This window comes from Camelus ferus, chromosome 7, assembly GCF_009834535.1.
Source record: "Camelus ferus isolate YT-003-E chromosome 7, BCGSAC_Cfer_1.0, whole genome shotgun sequence".
NCBI classification, from domain to species: Eukaryota; Metazoa; Chordata; class Mammalia; order Artiodactyla; family Camelidae; genus Camelus; species Camelus ferus.
This window is the reverse complement of record NC_045702.1, coordinates 75460726-75481223: the sequence shown is the minus strand read 5'-3', so window position 1 is coordinate 75481223 and position 20498 is coordinate 75460726. Positions and strand designations below refer to the sequence as shown.

General features: G+C 37.7%; 1 protein-coding gene across 5 annotated transcripts in view; it reads right to left on the bottom strand.

Annotated features, from left to right (window-relative positions):
- LHFPL3 (LHFPL tetraspan subfamily member 3) overlaps positions 1 to 20498 on the bottom strand; it is a 629939-nt gene that overhangs the window by 483743 nt on the left and 125698 nt on the right. The window lies entirely within an intron of this gene.

The window sequence follows — 20498 nt, the reverse complement described above, 5'->3', positions numbered from 1 at the left end:
TACAAAATGGTTCAATAAATATTTAGCTAGGTTCACAGGTAGCTGGTTACCACCAAAAAAGAGGGCGACCTGCTCACCTGAGTTTTTCTGGTCTGATTCATGGAGGTCAGCTACTCTGCCTCCTTAAAAGGCTTCTCTGACACAGTAGAGGCAGAAAAGCACGGAGACAAAGTGCTAGTTTGAACCAGTGCAGTTTGTCTTATAATTTTATGGCTCAATTCTGATCCTTTTTATGACTGGAGAAGTGACTACTGTGATTTACTGCTACTAACCAGAGTCAAAAGTCAGTAACCTTGATTCTCAAGTCAGATATTACCCTTCAAAATATATGCTCTAAAATATAGTGTGCATTTCGCGAAGAATTTTACTTCAGTAAAAATGGACCTATAATCAAATCATTATTGATCTCTAATGAATCACATAAGCATTTAAAAAAGAAATCTTTGCTTCATTTGGCTTAAAGTCTAACTCCAAAGATATTTAATTAATTGTAATTATATTTTGAAAATTTAAAAATGTTTCATTTCAAATATTAAACATGACTATTTCACCCATATCTATTACAGAAAGTAGGAAATCAAGAAAACAATTGTCTAAGTGATCGCATTAAAATAATTATTTAAAGATTTAGCCTATCGACCAAGATACAAGACACCATTCTTCTTGAGAGTAGGGTAAAACTCTATTCTCTCTCTAGAAAAAGGATCAGCCAAGCTTTTCTTCAAAGGGCCAGACAGATCTTTGAACTTCAGGCCATATAATCTGCTATAACTCCACAAATTATATTGTTATAGCACAAAAGCAACCATAGATTAGTATGTCAACAAATGAGCATGGCTGTATTCCAGGAAATCTTTGTCTATGGCCACTGAAATGAGAATTTCATGTAATTTTCACATCGCAAAATACTCTTCTTTTGATTTTTTTCAATCATATCAAAATGCAAAGATCATTCTTAGATAATAAGCTGCACAAAACCAGGTGGCAGGCCAGACCAGGCCTGGTAGCTGTACCGTGCTGACCCAGCTCTAAACACTGCAAAGAAATGACACCTCCATAATAGGCTTTCTGTCTTATAATAAGAGAGATTGAGCACTTAGGCTCATTTTGATCCCCGGTGCCACCAAAACCACAGGCCATTCTGGAGAGATCCTGGAGGTTTACTTCATAATTTTTTCTCCTTTGTTTTCTCCTCCAAAGATATCTTTAAGCACACTTGTAAAAATGGTATAAAGAGATCTGAGAATTAAAAACTTATCCAAAGACCAAAGTAGTGCACTCAAAAGGAGAAAAGCTGAATAGCTCTATCATTAATTGTATCTTTTCCTCATTCATTCATTCATTCATTCATTCAGTCATCCAGGTAATAAAATTCTGCAGTGTCTACTCTACACACAGTGCCTGGAGAAGTGCTAGGGGTGCAGAGGTGAAGAAGACACAGTCCTTGCCATAAAGGCACCCAGACAGGCAATTAAACTCGGATTCCACACACTAAGCTACACTGTGCTATGTGCTGGGGTGCAGGCATCCTCACTCTATCTCGGAAGGACCCAAGTCAAATAACTACCCCTTACCTGTGTGGCAAAGCCTTCTCTAGTACGATATCTGAACTGAGTCTCAAAGAAAGAGTTTGCCAAGGAAGGTGAACTAGAAAAGAATAAGCAGTTTATTTGCAAAAGCCCTTGGCGAAGCAAACAGACACAACTCCCTAATTTAAACTTTCATATAAAGTTACTTTAATTAGGTTGTGGGGTCTCTCCCACCTCCCTGGAATTTGGATCTGAGAATATTAATGGACTAAGTGATCAGACTGGTAATAAAAAAGAGGACCTTTCCTGTTTTATTTGCTCAATGTTTTAAACCTGCAGCACTTCCAGTGGGAGTAACTATTCAGTCATCCAAAAGTATTTACTGGTTGGAAGGTCTTTTTGATAACCTTTTTGAGTTTATCCCGCTATTTTTGATTATACCCGTGTGGCATCATGCTAAATAATTCCTCTTTCTCTCGGTGTTTTACACCTTTTAAATGTTTGTAGACTGTTATCATCACTCCATTGAGTCTCTTCTAAGCAAAGCTACACATTTTTTGCTACTTTAATCTTTCCTTATAATTTAATTCCATTGTTCCCTTAATAATTTTCAGGATTTGTTTTCTCTTCACCAGGTTCTCTCTTCAGTTTTCTGAATCTTTGTCTTAATGAAAGGTCTGCAGCTGAGCCACTCAAATACCAATAGCAAAAACAGAGAATGTATAAGTTTTTTTATGGCTGTTTCTAGAATAAATCTAGTTTGCCTTTACTTACATTTTCTGAATATTCTCCTTTCCAAATTGAATTTCTGAAAAATATCTGGCACTAGGTAGCTTCTTTTTCCTTAAATAAAGTTTGAGTTTAGGATTTCTGCTTTTGTTTTTCAAATTCTAAGTCATTCAAAAGGTTATGCTCTGGTTTTTTTGTTTGTTTGTTTGTTTTGTTTTTTCTTCTCCATTGGTCTCTGTCCTTTTCTGTTTGGTAAACCCAAATTATTTTCTGGTCTTCTGAACACTGCTGAAATTGATTTGGCTGTTTTTATTTAATGAAAATGTTAGTTTAAATGTTATGCCAAATACACTTCTAAAAATTCCATCTGATAGCCTTTGAAATATGTGCAAATATAATATTATCTCTAAAATTTTCTTTTCCTCCAAGAATTTCAAGAATCTTTATAAACAAATTTGGGATAAATCCTCGGAATAAGCTTAGAATAGCCATGTTCTATTGTGTCTAGAGTTTGTGGCTGAGAATCTTGATTTTCTCCATATGTAGTTTATTACTTGTGCTATTTCCAATCACTGTATACGGAATAAGAGCCCTTGCTACAGCGAAGAAGTGAAGTGACCCAACAGTCAAGGCCACAACTCGGGCCCAGACCCAGACAACAATTGGCCCTAGAGCTTCCTCTCTACGTAACAAACAGGAAAATTTTATACATTTTGTTATTTCTATAAGACTCGAGTGGAGATATCAACATAAAAATTCATAGCTCTAAATTACTTACAACAATGTAATTAGGCACATGGATATAGTCTAATCAACCTTTATAAATGGCGGCTGTCTTCACCAACACAGAGTGTTTATAAAAATGATTCCAAATGATGTATAATGGAAAACTCATCAACGGTCATTATGAAAGGTTTGGAGAAGGAGGAGGCTGAAATTTTTGAGGTGAAAATGTTGAGAAAATGTTTGAAATGTCTGCAATTTTCACAGAAATTAGAGACTGGGCCATTTAGGCAGTGTTTAAAGGTTATTTGAGTTTGTTAGTTTGGCTGAGTGGAAAGGATACTGTCTTTGAGGCCAAATTTCTAGATTTTTTTTCACTTAATATTTATGCAATCTGGTAAAAATCAGATGACAGGTAATTAAAAACTGAACTTTTTCAAGCATAACTCATAAACTAAGGAACCTCAGTATAGTCTATGTAGAATATTTAATTTTCTTTAGTAAGATTGCAATTAAAGAACTTGTCATTATGAATAATCTTAAGAATATGCCCCATGGTAGCTGAAAGAACTGATCTACCAGATAGGGTTAATTATATTCTCCCATTAAATGATGGACAGAAGCTGCCAAATACAACTTTAGTTGCAGTGTAATTTATGCCAAACTGGTCTTTTAAATAAAAGTTAATTGGCAGGTTCAGACCACAACTGAGAATACTTGCCTTCTTCTTTGAACTTCTATAAGTAACCTGACCCGGGATGACTGCTCAAGGATATCAATCTGTAAAAATACATGACAAGTCAAGTTCTAATTCTCTCCCAGAGTCTTCATATAGCCCTCTATCCAATCCCTTGGGTATCTTGGGCAGCCACTTCAGGGTAACATGATCACCTTAAGAACAGAAGAACACAGCAGGATTCTCAGACAATTTACTCTGACCTCACTTAGTTACAGAATAGATGTGGGAAAACATCATTATAGCAGTAATAAATAAAAATCAAATTACCCAGCAAAATGAAAACTGCGCAAAATACCAACATTCACTCTAATTTCAAACCTCTTAGTACCAAGATGCTTACTCTAGTACCTAGAGCTGCACCAGGGCTTTGTTCACCCAACAAACCAACATGCCTGTAACAGGGAAGAACAAATCTGACTCCGTATTTGGTCTGTTCCTTTGGCTCTAACCCTGTGCTCTGTTTCCGTTGCTTAGTCATGCTAGTTCTGCACCTTTTGTAAAAAGAATGTTGACTATAGCCTGAAACATACAGGAGAGCCTATTCTCAAAGCTCTAACCTTTAAGGGTTTAACACTTTCCCATTCAGATAAAGCTAAAAAAGTTGCAGAATAGAGAATAACATTTGTCTCGTTGGAGGTTTACAGGGACACCATGACCTGACTTACATGGACAGCTGCAAGAACAAAGTATTCCCACACCAAGAAGCTTGCAACAACCAACCACATCCCCTCCCCTTTTTAGTATAAAAGGAGCCTAAATTCTGACTTGGGGAACATAGTTCTCTAGGATATCAATCCTCCATCTTCTTGGTTTTCTAAATAAAGTTATTATTCTTTGCCCTAACACCTCATCTCCCAATTTACTGGCCTGTTGTGCAGCAAGCAGAATGAGCGTGGACTCAGTAACACGGCTTGGGAAGTGAGAGGACAGCAGGGCTGGCGGCTATGGATCAGCTCACAGAAACTCACTACCTCTCAGAAAACTACATAGGAAGTGACATCTTCCCCCCAGTTCCTTGTCACGTTGCTGCAGCACACAGAAGCTCCTGGAAACCAGTGTTTTTACTCCAACCACGACTATAACTCCAGTCTCTAGAAAGGGAATTAACCATTTTTAAGCACCAACTACCTGTCAGATCCTATGGGAGGCACTGAGGACACTGAAACAAATAAGACTTAATCCATGCTCTCAAAGACGCTCAGGCCAGCAAGGGGGAAAAACAGGCAAACAAATCAGAGGAAAACACTGTGATGAGCTGTGATATTAGGGACATGTAGCTCAGATAAAAGTACCCAGGGGACACTCTTTTTGCCAGGGAAGGAGGGAAAACAGAAGTTTGCCCATGAAGAACAGAAGAGGAAGAGGGAGGAATGGGATGTGACAGCTGCCAGGCAGCTCAGCATCACTGGACAATAAGGTGTGACAGGCAAGAAGACCTGGCTTGAACTTGCTGCTAATGACTGGAAGATACTGAGAAGTTACCTTCTCTCTCTGTGTCTCACTATTCTCTTCTGTAAAATGGGATAATCGACACAGATGAACATGTGAGTTAAAAGAGGCAGTCCATGTGGAAATGCTTTGCAAACTGTAAAGCATTAAAACTGTTAGTTCCTGCCTTTTGTGGGACAGTTTTTCACCTGCCTCCTAACTTTGCCCTGGTCTCACCGCACAGGGAGACAAAGGAAATCCACTAACAACAGGAAGAAAATGACCCAGAGAGAACAGCAGTAGATTACTAACTCCGACTAGGATTACATCTGCATGCGTTCTGTGTCCTCTCTGTTCGGGAAATGATATTTGGAAACAGGGATGGAACCCTGAAGCTCTGTCTTTCTTTATGCTTTTCACATGGATGATAATACAGAGTTGTTCCCCAGGGGGAGGGACTTAACCCTGAACACATGGAAGGAGGACTGTGACTTTTTATAAACTGATGATCACTTCTGCAGTTCATGCTAGACTGTCCAGTGAAAGCTTCATAGGAGGATTTTGTATAGTTGTGATATTTATGTTATAAGAAAGTTGAAGAGAAGCTGAAGAGACTTGCCAAAACATAAAAACAAACAAACAAAAAACAAAGAAGAAAAGTTAAATGAGTAGAAAATAATACCCATTAAAACTTAAGAGGGGCTGGTTTTCCATCCTGAGAGAGAGAAATTTAAAATAAGGGCTCAACCCTGTCTATCTATCATGAGAAACTGCTTGTTGAAGTGGTTCTGGTATTTGCCATTTTCTTGGGGCTTAAGATAAACTTTTTTAGCCACAGGAGTCTTTACTTGTGCTATTTGCTTAACATGGAACACCCATTCCCTGTTTGCTATCAAATTCCCACCCTCCCTTCAAGGCTCAAGTCTATCCTCACTTCCCTTTTGAACTAGACACTCCTTGGTGTTCAGGACACCAAGTAGTTAAGGACACTGCTTCTTTTCTGGTTGTTTACATCCCTTCTTCTGCCTTTCAAGTAGTAGATACTCTTTAAGTGTTTGCTGAATAAATGGGTTACTGGAGGATAAGAAATGTGCCTTCTTTTAATACCATGAGGTGTGTGCTGTTGGAGGACAGACTGCACCCAGAGAAGGGGGAAAGGACAGTGCTATAATTGGGGAAAGGCGGGGGTATGTGATGAAGTGGCTGAAAACTTCTAGACCAACAGTTACATTTTGCTTCCCCAGCTGCCACTGCAAGTATGGTCACAACTTCCTAGGAATTCTGGAACATCTCAAGGGTCTCAGGTTTTCTTAGGTAGTGAGAAGGCCAAAAATTACAATCACAATTCATATATAGGCATACGTCCTTTTATTGTGCTTTGCTCTATTGTGTTTTTAACAAATTGAAAGTTTATGGCAACCCTACATTGAGCAAATCTACTGGTGCCAATTTTCCAACAGCATTTGCTCACTTTGTGTCTCTGTGTCACATTTTGGTAATGCCCACCATATTTCAAACTTTTCCATTATTGTTATACTTGCTGTGGTGATCTGTGACCAGTGATCCCTGATGCTGCTATTGCAAAAAGATGACTCTCTGATGGCTTAAATGATGGTTAGCATTTTTTAGCAATAAAGTATTTTTAAGTGAGGTATGTACAGGTTTTTAGACATAATGCTATTGCACACTTAATAGACCACAGTATAGTATAAAAAATTTTTATATGCACTGGAAGACCAAAAAACTCATGGGACTTGCTTTATTGCAATATTTGCTTTATTGTCATGGTCTAGAACCAAACCCACAATATCTCCAAATAAAACCTGTAAAAAACTTTTTTTAACGAAATAACTGTGGAAGTTAAGAGTGAAATGGTGATATGATTTGTTGGGTAATAAAACCCCCAAAATGATAAGATTCTCTACTCTTAGTGTTACAGCTCTAGAATAATTTTTAAAGTGATAATACTACATGATATTAAAATTATAGCCTATAATTTTTACTACAATGGGATTCGTATAATTTTACTGGAAAATTCACTTATTACTAGTTACGTTAAATAAAATGTGTCCCAAGAACTATGAGAATATTCTTTAGGTTCTAATAATTTTATTTTTAGATTTGATTTTATTTTCAGTTTTCTCTGATTTCCAGATTTTTATTGGGACTCCTTGGATATGTTAATTGAATGACTTTTAACCCAAGCAAGCAAAACATGACAACTGAACACAGAAGAAAATCTCCATATATTTTTCACCTTTCTTTTTCTTAACTCCTCATTGTGCTTTTGTAACATATTTCATAGTAGAAACACAAGGGATCTAATGAAGAGTATGGGTTATAGAAAAGAGGATGCCTCTGATTTCCCTAGATTGAGCTTTGCTGAACCTTTAATATAATAGCTCTGTCATTCCTTCCCTTGAGAAGCTGAAGAGTTATAGCTTCATAACTCCACCCTTGCTGGCTATATCCTGTGCTTCTGTCAGTCGAAATCTTATCAACTTTCTCTAGTATCTTACCATAACCACTGCTCTGGAGACCTTCATTTCTAGGCTACTGTTTCTCTTAGGTCAATACCGTTTTGTGTCATTTTGTGCCATCTTCATTTCCCTATATTTGACCTCCTTCATGTCCCCTGTAGCAGTGGTCTTTGGAAGTCATTTTGTACAATGTGACCCTCACATAAGGTGGGCAATTGAAAAAAACTGGGCTAATTCCCTTTCCTCAGAATCTGGAATAGGTCTAGGAGAGAGTTGGTCCCTCTTAGTAAGGCTGAACCTAAAAGATTATGAACAGACAAATTCAGAGATGTAAAAAATTAATAAACAGAAACCTCAATTAAATAGAGATGGGAGACCAGAAGAGGGAGTTGTCATGCCCTGCAACCAGAGCAGAGCCCAACAGGAAGAAGAAAGACTTCTCTTCTTTCCTGGCAAGGACTCAGCCAATGAAAAGCCACCATCACTTTCTTTATGTAGCCCTCCCAAGTTCCTGTTCCTCTCTATAAAAGCATGCTCCTTTCCTTGCTGTTGGGGGACTTGCACCTGGCTCCCCATGGTTGCAGATCCCAATTCAATTATCTGGCATAAACCCATCTTTGTTAGAGAAATATCTGGCAGTTCACTATTATATTTCAGGTCAGTAGAGGTGATGGAATTGCCATGTTTTCTACATGGACCCAAGGGCAGGAAAAGGTGCTATACAGAGAGAGAACAGTGAAGAAGAGGAGTTTTGGTGGCCTTCCAAAGTGTCCTTCCCTCAGGCCCACCTGCCTTTTTGCTCTTGAGGCCAGTGAGACAATCTGGATTCCCTTTGAAGTTTAGGTTAACTTTGCCTGTTTCTATCACTTTTAGCCAGGAAGAGCCTTTATTAGTAAATGCATGTTCATAAAAAGCAAAGTTTTTTTTTTTTCAGGGTGTTGTAAGATCTGAGGTCAGGTTAACACCGTAAACATGAGGAAATAAAGAATAAAACTCATTAAGACTTAATCCAATATGTGATATCACCTGGTGCCCTAGAAAAATCCAGGCTGAGGAGATTTATTCTCATAAAGTATTGGAATTTATTCTCATAAAGTATACTGGGGACAGAGCAGAAACTGAGACAGAAAAATGCAGAAGAAAGTCAGTATATCAGTAGCAGGCAATTTATTTCTTTCACCTGTTGTCCAATTAGTCCCACCTCTCCTAACTGCTTCTCCTCCTGTCAGTCAGTGGGTTCTCCTGATAGCTAAGCAGATAAAAACTATGGAGAGTGTCCCTGGGCTAGGAGTGGAGGAGGAAGGCTGAGAGTCGGTGGCAACAAATCTGGCTGCCAGTTTCAGAAAAAAAATTATTGCCTGTAATGATACAAATGACACTAAGTAGCAGACCATCTGGAGCACACAGGTAAGTCACTGTATGCACTCACAGAAAGTGGAGCCCGTGAGCAGACAGGAGGATCTGGCCACTGCCACAACTAAACAGCTCTGAAGTCAGCTTTCTTAATGGACTATGGATACATATATTTAGGAAAAATTAAATTTAATTTTTTATTTTAATTTTTAAATCACCATGTTTGTTGATCATGTTAAAATGAACCTTGTAATTTAGTAAGCTATCCAGTCCTTAAAAAATAACTATAATGTCTTTGTAAATCAAATCTTTAGAATCCCTTCCTCCTTGGCATCTTTCATGGCAATGAGGCATATACTAGATGTTGGACAATTGTGGTATAAAAATTAGCTCTCTGGGCAAGAACTAGTCACAGCTTATGGCAGTGTTGATCCTTAGAAAAATGATGGCTAGTAATTATAACTAATGGATCTCAATTGCCTTATTAATGCTAACCAGAATGTTTAAAAAGGAAATACAAAATCAATAATAATATGAATATATATTTAGATTTTCATCCACAGTTTCTTTACAAAATCAGTTCTCTTGACAGAAATGTAGGAAAGAAGGAAAATTAACACTAGCCTAAAACAAATATAACATGCTTGCAGAGGATTTCTTTTCCTTTTTTAGAAATAGCTATTTACACCTTTCTGATTATTAAGGAAAAAAAAGAAATTTCAAAGAGCCAGAAAACTTAGAAGGGTGTAAAAAGACAATTTAAATGACCTAAATTACATCACTAGGCCCATTAATTGATATTTCTGAAGTTATCTTTTTAGACTTTTTATTTTTTTCAAGTCTATTAGTTTGAATTCCAGAAGTTTCAACATTACTTGGGAGCTCATTAGAAATGATGAATTTCAGGCCCCACCCCAGACCCACTGAACCAGAATATATGCATTTTAATAAGATTCTCCAGGTGACGTGATGTACACTAAAGCTGAAAACTACTATACTAGGTAGACTTAGTTTGCTTTGCCGAAGTGTTGAAGCAGAATTTTTATAACTGTTTAATTGAGATATAATTCACATACTATAAAACTCACCTTTTATACAAATCAGTTTTTAGTATATTCAGAGAGTTATATAGCTGTTGCTAATATCTGATTTTAGAACACTATCATCTTCCAAAAGAACTCTTACCCATTAGCAGTCACTCTGCACTCCTCCTACATCCAAGCCCCCAGCAAACATTAATTTATTTTCTGTCTCTAAAGATTTGCCTATTTTGCAGCTAGCTACTTTCACTTAGCATGTTTTCAATATTCATCATGTTGTAGCATGTATCAGTCCTTCATTTATTTTTATTGGTGAATAATATCCCATCATATGGACATAGGACATTTTGTTTATCCACTCATCAACTGATGATTTTTTGTTGTTGTTCTTGACTATTAAGGGGCTGTGTGTATGTACCAGGACACACCTTCAATGCTCTAGAAGTTTATAACTCTGCTTTAGTGCCTTCATTTTCTAGTTGTACAGAGCCTCAAAGTCAACCAGATATGATAAATTAAAACATTCTCTGGTCTTTCCTGACACGATCACAGCCTTGCACATGTACGTGGCCTTCTAGATCCATAGGACTATGGGAGAACATTTCAAAAACTCCTATGGGTGTCATGCTTCTCACATCTTCCTTTTAAGTTTTTTGCAAGACTCTTGTTTGCCCTAATTGGCATTATAGCCTCCGGCAGCTGTAATATTAAACAACTGCCAATGATTATTTTTCACACATTCCTCAGGGATACTGATTCTCCTAGTGAGTGAGCTCCAAATCAGGTCAAATAATAACCACTCTGTGAATAGAGCTTTTCCAGGGAACTGTGGGAAGGGCCAAATAAACAATACTCTGGAGGTGGGACTTTTTGGAGAGTTCCCAACCTGTTAACCCTCTGCAGTGGCTTCTAGGTTGCTGGTTTTCACAACTACAGTGGTTGTGAGACTGCGAGTACTCAAGGCTACCACAGAGCTGGGTAAGGAGGGATGGGTATGAGACAAGTACAAATGCCACAAAGCTCACTGTTTCTACTGAGATTCAGCTGTTTTTCTTTCATAGATTTTTTTCAGATTTCTGCAAGCCTTTGGTTAGCTTCCAGAGCTCTAGGAAAAGTAGATTTTGATATTTTTTTTGCCAGTGGTCTCATTGCTCTTATAGGGAGTGCAGTTTTTGGAGGTCCATTCCCAAAGTGCTTCCTCCTCTCAAACTTTTAAAAATAAGTATTTTAAAACTTCCTTCTATGCTAAAAGAATCAAAAAGAGAATGTGACATTGATGTATTAACTTCAATTTAGGACCATGTACAGTTCACAGTATTATAATGTAGGTAAGAAAGTGCAGTTACCTTAGCTCATCCTAGAATTAAAGTAAAACTCCCTCTATTTCTTCAAAGAATGAATGAGTGAATTGGTACATGAGTGGATAAATGAATGAGCGAGTGAATGCATGCATAAATGATGAATATCCATCCATGCTCCCCAGGAACTCAAGTATCACCAACAGAGGCAGGCTGGCTGCCTACCAAGAAGCCTTCTAGAGAGGCAATCATTATCTTGGTGATTCTACCCTGGTGCCAAGTCTGGCTTTCAAATTTCCAAACCTGGCTTAAGCCAGTCTGCCAGCACATAAGTGGAGTCACACCTCTCAAACAACTTCTCATTAACCCAGCTCAGAGAGATCATAATGCCAACTTATTAATTTACCATAAAAACTATAAATGCCATGAAGACCACAATAATTATATCAGCAGTTCTAGTGCATTTTCTCCCTGGAGGTAGATCTAGATGGAAAGACAAATCCTTTTGAGATGTTTGCCAGGTGAGCACAGAAACAGGACAACAAAAATTGTTTAAAAACTCAAATGTTTAATGACGCTGGGCTACAGAGGCCTGAGAATTTATTAAAACTCAGCTTCTGCCTTGTTCCTTTTGCTTTAGGAGACAAGAAATAATGAAAAGGTAATCTCACTGTATAAAATCCAAGACTGTTTTTACCTGGAGGAGGGAGTTGGTGGGGAGGCAAAAGAAAGGAAGGGAATAAACGTCTTCTCTGTGCTTTTTTGGGGCCATCACCAATCTTTGCTTGGAAAGTTGAGCTCAGCAAGGAGTTAAGCTGGCATGGCCCCAGTTGGGATGGAGAAGGAGATGGATGCATGAATAAGAAGAGGAAATGGTCTGACCTGGGAAGGACATGATTACACTGAGCTTGAGAAGGAGAAGAGGGGGATAGGGTTTGGGAAAGTGGTTCCACAAGTGGCAGAGGCCTACAGTCCCCCTCTCAGAAGACAGGGCAGTCAGTACCTATCTGCTCAGAAGCCCTGAGTTTTCAAATGGACCATTCCACCTGTGAGAGCAAAGGCAGACTGAAAACCAGAGGCCAAACTTCTCAAGAACCTATAGAACTTTTCTGCAACCTACAGAATTCCTCGGTGCAAAACACGGCCAAGATTTAACTTCCCAACTGATCTTTACCTTTCTGACGCAAAAGACTTCCCTCCCCTGGGCAAAGTCTGAATGGTTCTCCCCTAGATCCTTTTTGCTGATTCCCCTCTTAATATGTGCCATTTCTAAACAGCCCCTCTTTGGTAAGTTCATTTTTCAGTGCTACTTTGGCGTCATTCGAGTCCCTCAAATAGACTTAACAGAGCTATTGCAACTCCAGTTTCAGGAGGTGTCTAATTTAACCACCTTTTAGTTCTGCCACTTAGTTTCGTACTTATTGTGTCTGCATCAAACATGTTTTCGTGACATTCGATGTCCAAATAACTGTCTACAAAGACTCCTGATCATTCTCTTTTCCCCTTTACCCTCTGTGTAGTCTATCTCCCTTTTATTTTTAAACCTTTTATTTCATCTCCCTCAATTTCTGGAGTTGGTAACATTTCCTGACATGCTTATTCACTAGGTCTTTTAATTCTCCCACCTTCAGTTCCCTCCGTGGTTGGCTTCATTTAGTTTCCCTTGCCATCATTACTGTCCACCACTTAACTTATTCTCCCTATGTACTCTGCTCTAACTATTCAAAGTATCCCTCATTTCCATTTCTGCCACCCGTATAGGTTGCAGATAGAAAAGGAAAAGCCAAGTGAGTAATACTCACATCCACCCTTCCAGGATTCACATAATGCCCTATTGATTGCTGAAAGAGGTTTGACTACAAGTCAGGCAACTCATGATATGCTTAAAAATAATTCCACAAGACACACAGAAACAAGCCCTACTGACATTCAAGATTCAAAACTAACCTCCAATGAGGGTCCATAGACTTTCTCCAGTCCCCCGGACCAGAAAAAAAAGAAAGAGTGCCACTGCTTTCTTGTATATTTATAGTGTTTTTTTTTTTTTAAATAGGACAGCAATTCCTGCAATCTTACTTTCTGACTTTAAAGACTGTCAAAAAGAGCAGCAAAGTCACAACAAGGTGTAGGCTTGCTGAGAGCAACAATTTTCCATCTAGAAATCACATGAATTTAAAATGTTGTTCTTTAGGAGAGAAGACCATTTCCTTCATAGCAATACTTTGAAAGAGAAGCCAGGTGCTGTATATTTAATCAGTAAATGCTAATGAAATGCTAAGATCTCAGGGCATAAACTGTCAAATTGAAGATCTCCAAATGCTGGTTCATCTGACTATCTGGTTAAAGGGAGTACGCTCATGGGGCCAATGAGCACGTACATTTTAAAAAATTTACTTTAATGATGATTGACTAGGCGAGCCCATGTCTAAACAGATTTGTGAGGGGTAGTGACATCCTGTGTCTGAGACCCCACCCATAGTTGGTCTTGGTACTTGAAACCTCCACTCTGTTGTCACTAGGTTAGACAGGAGCCGCTATAGGAATTGACACTAAAACATGTACAGTTCACAAGAGGAAAGAAAGGGGAGGAAAAGTACAGACATTAAAGTACTACTAGGGTTTTTTTCACATGGGTAACTACATATGATCGTCACAAAAATCTCCCGAGGTCCAACTCTTACTATCATTATGACAAGGCATTACAGCATAGTGGGCAGGAGCACAGACTGGAGAAGTAGATTAACTGGACTTAAAGCCTGGCTCTGTCATGTCCTAGAGTCTCTCTGTGCCTCAGTTTTCTCATCTGTGAAAGGGGGCTGTGAACAATAGATCAATGATTACAGATAAGCTGCCTTTGAGAGTGGCTGGAACACAGGTATTCTGATTATTATTTTTCAGATGAGAAAACTGAGCCATAAGGAAGCGAGGCGGCCTGCTGATAAGCACACAGCAGGTGAGTGCCGGAGCCCTGAACAGTAGTCAGGACCATCTGTCACCAAGCCCAGGCATGCATGTTCATACTGTCTCGACCCCACAATAAGATCTGAATGAAGCTGGTTGTTTGGTTTTGCAGATTTCTTTGTGGAAATGGGCTGCAGGATATGTAAACTGTGATCACATGTGGGGTTTTAAGAGAAGGACAGTCTGTAAAGATCTAGGCCAGCAATACTCACACTTGGCTGTACAAGTTCAAAGTTCTTGATACTCAGGCCATGCCCCAAAACAATTAAATCCAGCATCTCTGGAGGTGGGACCCAATCATCAGCAGTTAGTAAAGGTTTCAAGGTGATTCCAAAGCGCAGCAAGCTTGAGGCCTGCTGGATTACCATCACCCGGAGAACTTGTTAAAAATAGATTTCTGCTGCCTCCCCACCCCAGAGTTTCTGATTCAGCAGAGACAGGACAGAGCCTGAGAATGTGCATTTCTAACAAAATTCTCTGGTGATACTGATGCTGCTGGTCTAAGGAAAACACTTTGAGAACCACTGCCCTAGCCAGTCAAGAATTCCCTTTGTATCCACGTGCCTGAATGAGTCCGAGAAGCCACAACATAGTGGGAGGATGGATGAATGGGGAGGTAGGAGGAGCAAAGTATCCCAGACTGGAGTCTAGAGACACACAATGGGGAACAAAACACACTCTTGCCCGCCTCACAACTTCTTTCCTGAGGCTGGCTAAGATGATGAACATTCTTTGGTAGGGTTTGCATTTTTCTGCTAATCTTTGGTAATTTTAACTAAATTAGTGTCTCTTATCAGTCCAGGGCATCTGTTCCAGTGGAAGTCATAATATTTCACCCAACATCAGACTTTCAATGAAAGAGACCAGGTATTTTTTAAAGTCAAAATCTACTTACCATTATTCATTTACAAAAATGTTTTATATTAATGGATGAGCAGAGGTTCATCCAGCAAAAAATGAAAACAGGAGTCACAATCTTAATATGTCATTAGATTTTAAGTTCCATGAGAGCAAAGACATATCTGTTTTACTTACAACTTTATATCCAGAGTAAGTGCAGTGCCTGATACAAAGCAAACACTCAATAGCTGCATGTTGAACAGAGGAAGGGAAGAAGGGAGGAAGGCAGGAGGGGAAGAAAAAATCATTCAGAACATAATGCAAGGCCAAAAACAATAAATGGGGGAAAGAAGATTAAGTGAATATACTCCATGGTAAAGAGATAATAGTCGTCTGGAAGAAAATATTTCCAAACAACGTAACTGACATGAGTTTAATTTCCAGAAGATATAAACAGCTCATACAACTCAACAACAAAAAAACAAACAATCCAATCAAAAAATGAGCAGAAGACCTAAACAGACATTTCTCCAGTGAAGACATACATATGGCCAATAGGCACATGAAAAGATGCTCAATATCACTAATTATCAGAGAAATGCCAATCAAAACTACAATGAGGTATCACCTCACTCCAGTCAGAATGGCTATTATTAAAAAATCCCCAAATGATAAATGCTGGAGGGGTTGTGGAGAAAAGGGATCACTCCTACGCTGTTGGTCTGAATGTAATTTGGTGCAGCCACTACAGAGAACAGTATGGAGAGTCCTTAAAAAACTAAAACTAGACTAACCATATGATCCAGCAATCCTACTCCTGGGCATATATGTGGAGAAAACTCTAATTTGAAAAGACAGATGCACCGCAATGTTCACAGCAGCACTATTTACAACAACCAAGACATGGAAGCAACCTAAATGCCCATCTACAGATGACTGAATAAAGAAGATGTGATACACACACACACACTGTAGAATACCACTCAGACATAAAAAAAGAGTGAAATAATACCATTTACAGCAATGTGGATAGGCCTAGAGCTTATCATACTAAGTGAACTAAGTCAGACAGAGAAAGGTAAATATCATATGATATCACTTATATGTGGAATCCAAAAAAATGATAAAACAAACTTATTTACATAACAGAAACACTCACAGACATAGAAAACAAACTTATGGTTACCAAAGGGGAAAGGGGTGGGGATAAATTAGGTGTTTGAGATTAGCAGATACAAAACACTGCATACAAAATAGAAAAACAAGGATCTACTATGTACCACAGGGCACTATATTCAATATCTTATAATAACCTATTATGAAAAAAGAATATGGATAGGAATATATATATGTATAACTGAAACATTTTGCTGTACACCAGAAATTAATACAGTGTAAACCAATCATACTTCAATAAAAATTATAATAAATAAATAAGAGTATGAGTTTTAAAACAGTGCTTTTAACATGGATGACTTTATATAAAAACATCCAAAATATCAAAAATACAATGCAAGAAGAGAGCCGAACAAACCTGAAAATAATAATAATAATAATTAATAATAATAATGTAACTTAAAGCAATAGATAAACAACAAGGTCCTACTGTACAGCACAGGGAATTAGACTCAAAACCTTGTAGTAACCTCTAATGAAAGGGAATATACATATATATTTATATAACTGAATCACTATGCTGTACACCAGAAACTAACATATTATAAATCAATTATACTTCAACAAGAAAAGAGATAGTAGTCACTGATCTTTATGGAGTGAATAGCATGACATGGAAATATGAAAAAGAAAAACTTTTAACGTAGAAGGCAGAAATGCTAGAAGTTCAATAGCAGACCTTTTTGAGTCACTCTATTTAATGTCTGCTCTTATATCCATTATTCCATTGAACTCTCTTGTTAATCGACTTGATCTGTAAATCTTGGTCAGTACATAGAGGAATGGCACCCACTTTAACTTATAGTCATAATTGAGTATGGTCATAAGTGAACATTATGACCATATATATTTTATATTTTATATTTTACTTATATTTTACTTTCCTATACTTTTTAAAAACAGCTTTATTTCAGTATCATTTATATGCCTTAAAATTAACCTGTTATTAACCTGTTATACATGCCTATTTGCAGTCTCTATGCTTTTTGGAAAGTATAGTTCTATTTATAATTCTAATTATAAGGACATTTCAGCTTAAAGAAAAAAACACTGAGCCTATGACACTAATCATCAGCAGGAAAGTGAAACAGTACTTATTAACTCCCTCTCTTGAGATTAAAAAATGAACGTATTTACTATTTTTCACCTTACTATTCCTCACACTCGCTATTTTTTTTAAATAATTCAGATTTTCTACCAAGCTTATAAATAATAAACTAGTATTTATTTTCTCTCAAGAATTATTTCTTACAATTACATTCTCAGTAAACAAATGTGCAACAATTAAGAATTAAATCTGCACAACCAATTTCAATGTTCACAATTATTCCTTTTATAACATGAACTCCCTTGTTTGTTTTTATGCATTTCTTTCTTGGCTAAAGAATGCCTGTGAGTAAAATTTTCAGGATTAATATAAATGACACATTTTCTAAGTTCTAAATCTGAGAATGTCTTTCTGATTCTTTTAGGCATATATGATTTAGAATTGCTAGGTCACAAATGTCTCTCCTAAAATTCTGTTGACACAGTGTTCATCTTACGGAGAGGTCTAAGACTAACTTGCCTTTTTATTCCACTGTAGGAAACTTTTTTTCCTCTTACTGAATGCTTGCCAGAATTTTTTTCTTTACCGTTGAAATTCAAAAATATCACACATTTAGATTATAGCTATTTTCATTAATTTTTCCTGAAACATGGTAAACTCTTTCAGTCTGTAGATTCAAGTCTTCCTCCAGCCCTGGAGCATTATCTTCTATTTATATCAATGAATTCTGTATATGTTCCATTTCTTCTTGAACCTTCTGTTAGAAACACCAGTTACCATGTGCTAGATTATAGTTTCTCATCTCCACATCTAACATTTCTTAATTTTCATTTCTCAGTATATATACATGTATATCTCTACAAGGATATTACTTTAAGTAATATAATAGTTAATATCTATTAAGGACTCACTATATGCCGGGCATATGGATTATCTGAATGAATCTTCATAAGAAAATTCTATGAGATGGGTTCTGTTATAGCCTCATTCTGCAGTTGAGAAACATGAGGCTCCAACAAAATATAATTACATGTTCAAGGTTGCATAGCTAGTAAGTGATGGAGTTATGACAGGAAGGCAATCCTTCTGCATGTTCTTTGCTGTGCTCTTAATCACTATGCTTAAGAATATAATATATATCATAATGAAACAGATAAGAATTTATAATAACAAATAGAAAGTGTTTTTTCCCATTAAATCTATGCCATCAGCAGAATTCAGTGTTTCTGCTCTAGTCAGAGCATTTTCATATAACCAGCCCAATAAATACTCAAATATGGCATTTCACAGCATGATAAGCATGAGATTTGATAAAGCCTGGGATAGCACTGTGACTGGGGTCCCAGACTGGGGTTCCACCCACACCTATTGCTTCCTCTACATAGCAGAGCAGCCCTCTTCCCCCATCTCTAGTTCCCATAAGGTTCAAAATGGACCTACACACATACACAAAACTTTGGGACTTCCTCCCTCAATAGCTTGGGGGGTTTCTGCTCTATTGGATGCTGTCCTAGAAGCATTAACTGGTGCACCTACAGGAAAGTCCACTAGCCAATGTGTCTGTTATATCACCTTCTTCCTCAAATGTCCTGTTTCCTTACTGCCAGTCTGGACAATTAAAATAGTTGACTTGTCTTAAGACTTTTAAAAAAGAAGCTCTTTATTATTTCAGATATGGTAATTCTCTCAGATATTTCATGATCCTTAAAAAACAAAACACAAAGCAAACAAACAAACAAAAAAACCCTTTACTAGACTCTGGGAATTAGGAAGGGACTCAATTTTTATATTCAAGAAAGCATCATAATGGACAGGCACACTTACAAACTTACAAGGGAAATATCCAATGTTGGCAGTTAGTTTAGTCTGGTTCAGGCGAGTTTTCACTGAGGAACACCCAGGAAGTGTGGAATGTCCCCCCAGATTACCTTGAATTCCCCGAGGATCAATTTGGAGGCCTGGCTCTGCCCTGCAGCAGCACCAGGGATCTGCCAGTCAATCTAGATTACCAAGTTTGCCCTAGAAGTAGACCTGGCTAGACTGACATTGGCAAGCAACAGTGAGGTGTGTATCCCTAGGCCATCTGGCACTATTTCTTTTAAAACTACTGTGCTTAGTTCACAAAATAAAAGTCAGCACACTCACCTGATATAATTGATTATTCGTTTCAGAATTCAGGAGCAATATTGTAGATGATGTATAGGGAGACAAGAATAAATTGAACCCAAAGCATAAAACACACACATACACACACACACACGCACACACAGATATACTGAGCTCTTTGAAAGACTCAACTAAGAAAAATGCAAATCACAGACTGGGAGAAAAGATTCAAAATCTATAGATATATCGAAGGACTCATACCAAGGATATATGAAGAAGTCTCACACCAAACTCTTACAAAAGATCTGAAAAGATGCTCCACTGAGGAAGATACACCAGTGGCCAAGAAGTACGTAAAAGGATGCCTAACATCATCATTAGTCATCAGAGAAACGCAAATTAAAACAGTAAGATACCATCATACATCCATTAAATGGCCATATTCAAAGGATGGACAATACCAAGTGTGAATGAAGATGTGGAGAAAGTGGAACTCTCATACATTGCTGGCAGGAATGTAAAGTGATACAGCCACTTTGCAAAACAGCAGTTTCTTACAAATTAAACATGCACTTACTATGTCCAAGAAATTCCATTCCTAGGTATTTACCCAAGAAAAATGAAAAGATGTATCATCACAGACTTGCACCTGAATGCTCAAAGCAATACCAAGCAATATTCAAGCAATACGAATACTTCATTCGTAACAGCATTCGTAACCTGGAAACAACATAAATACTCATCAACAGATCTAAGTGTAGTACAGCTACACAACAGAATACTATTCAGTAATGAAAAGCAAGGAACTACTGATAAACACAGTAATTCTGTTGAATTTGAAAAGCAGGCTCTGTGAAGGAAGCAAAATAAGACTACATACAGTGTATTCCAATTCTCTGAAATTGAAGAAAACGTCAACTTGTCTATAATGACAGACAGTTAATCAGTGGTTGCCTGGGTCAAGGATGAAGGAAATGACTGCAAAGGTGCAGGAGGAAAGTTTTGGGGGTGACAGAAATCGTCTACCTCTTGATTGTGATAGTGTCAC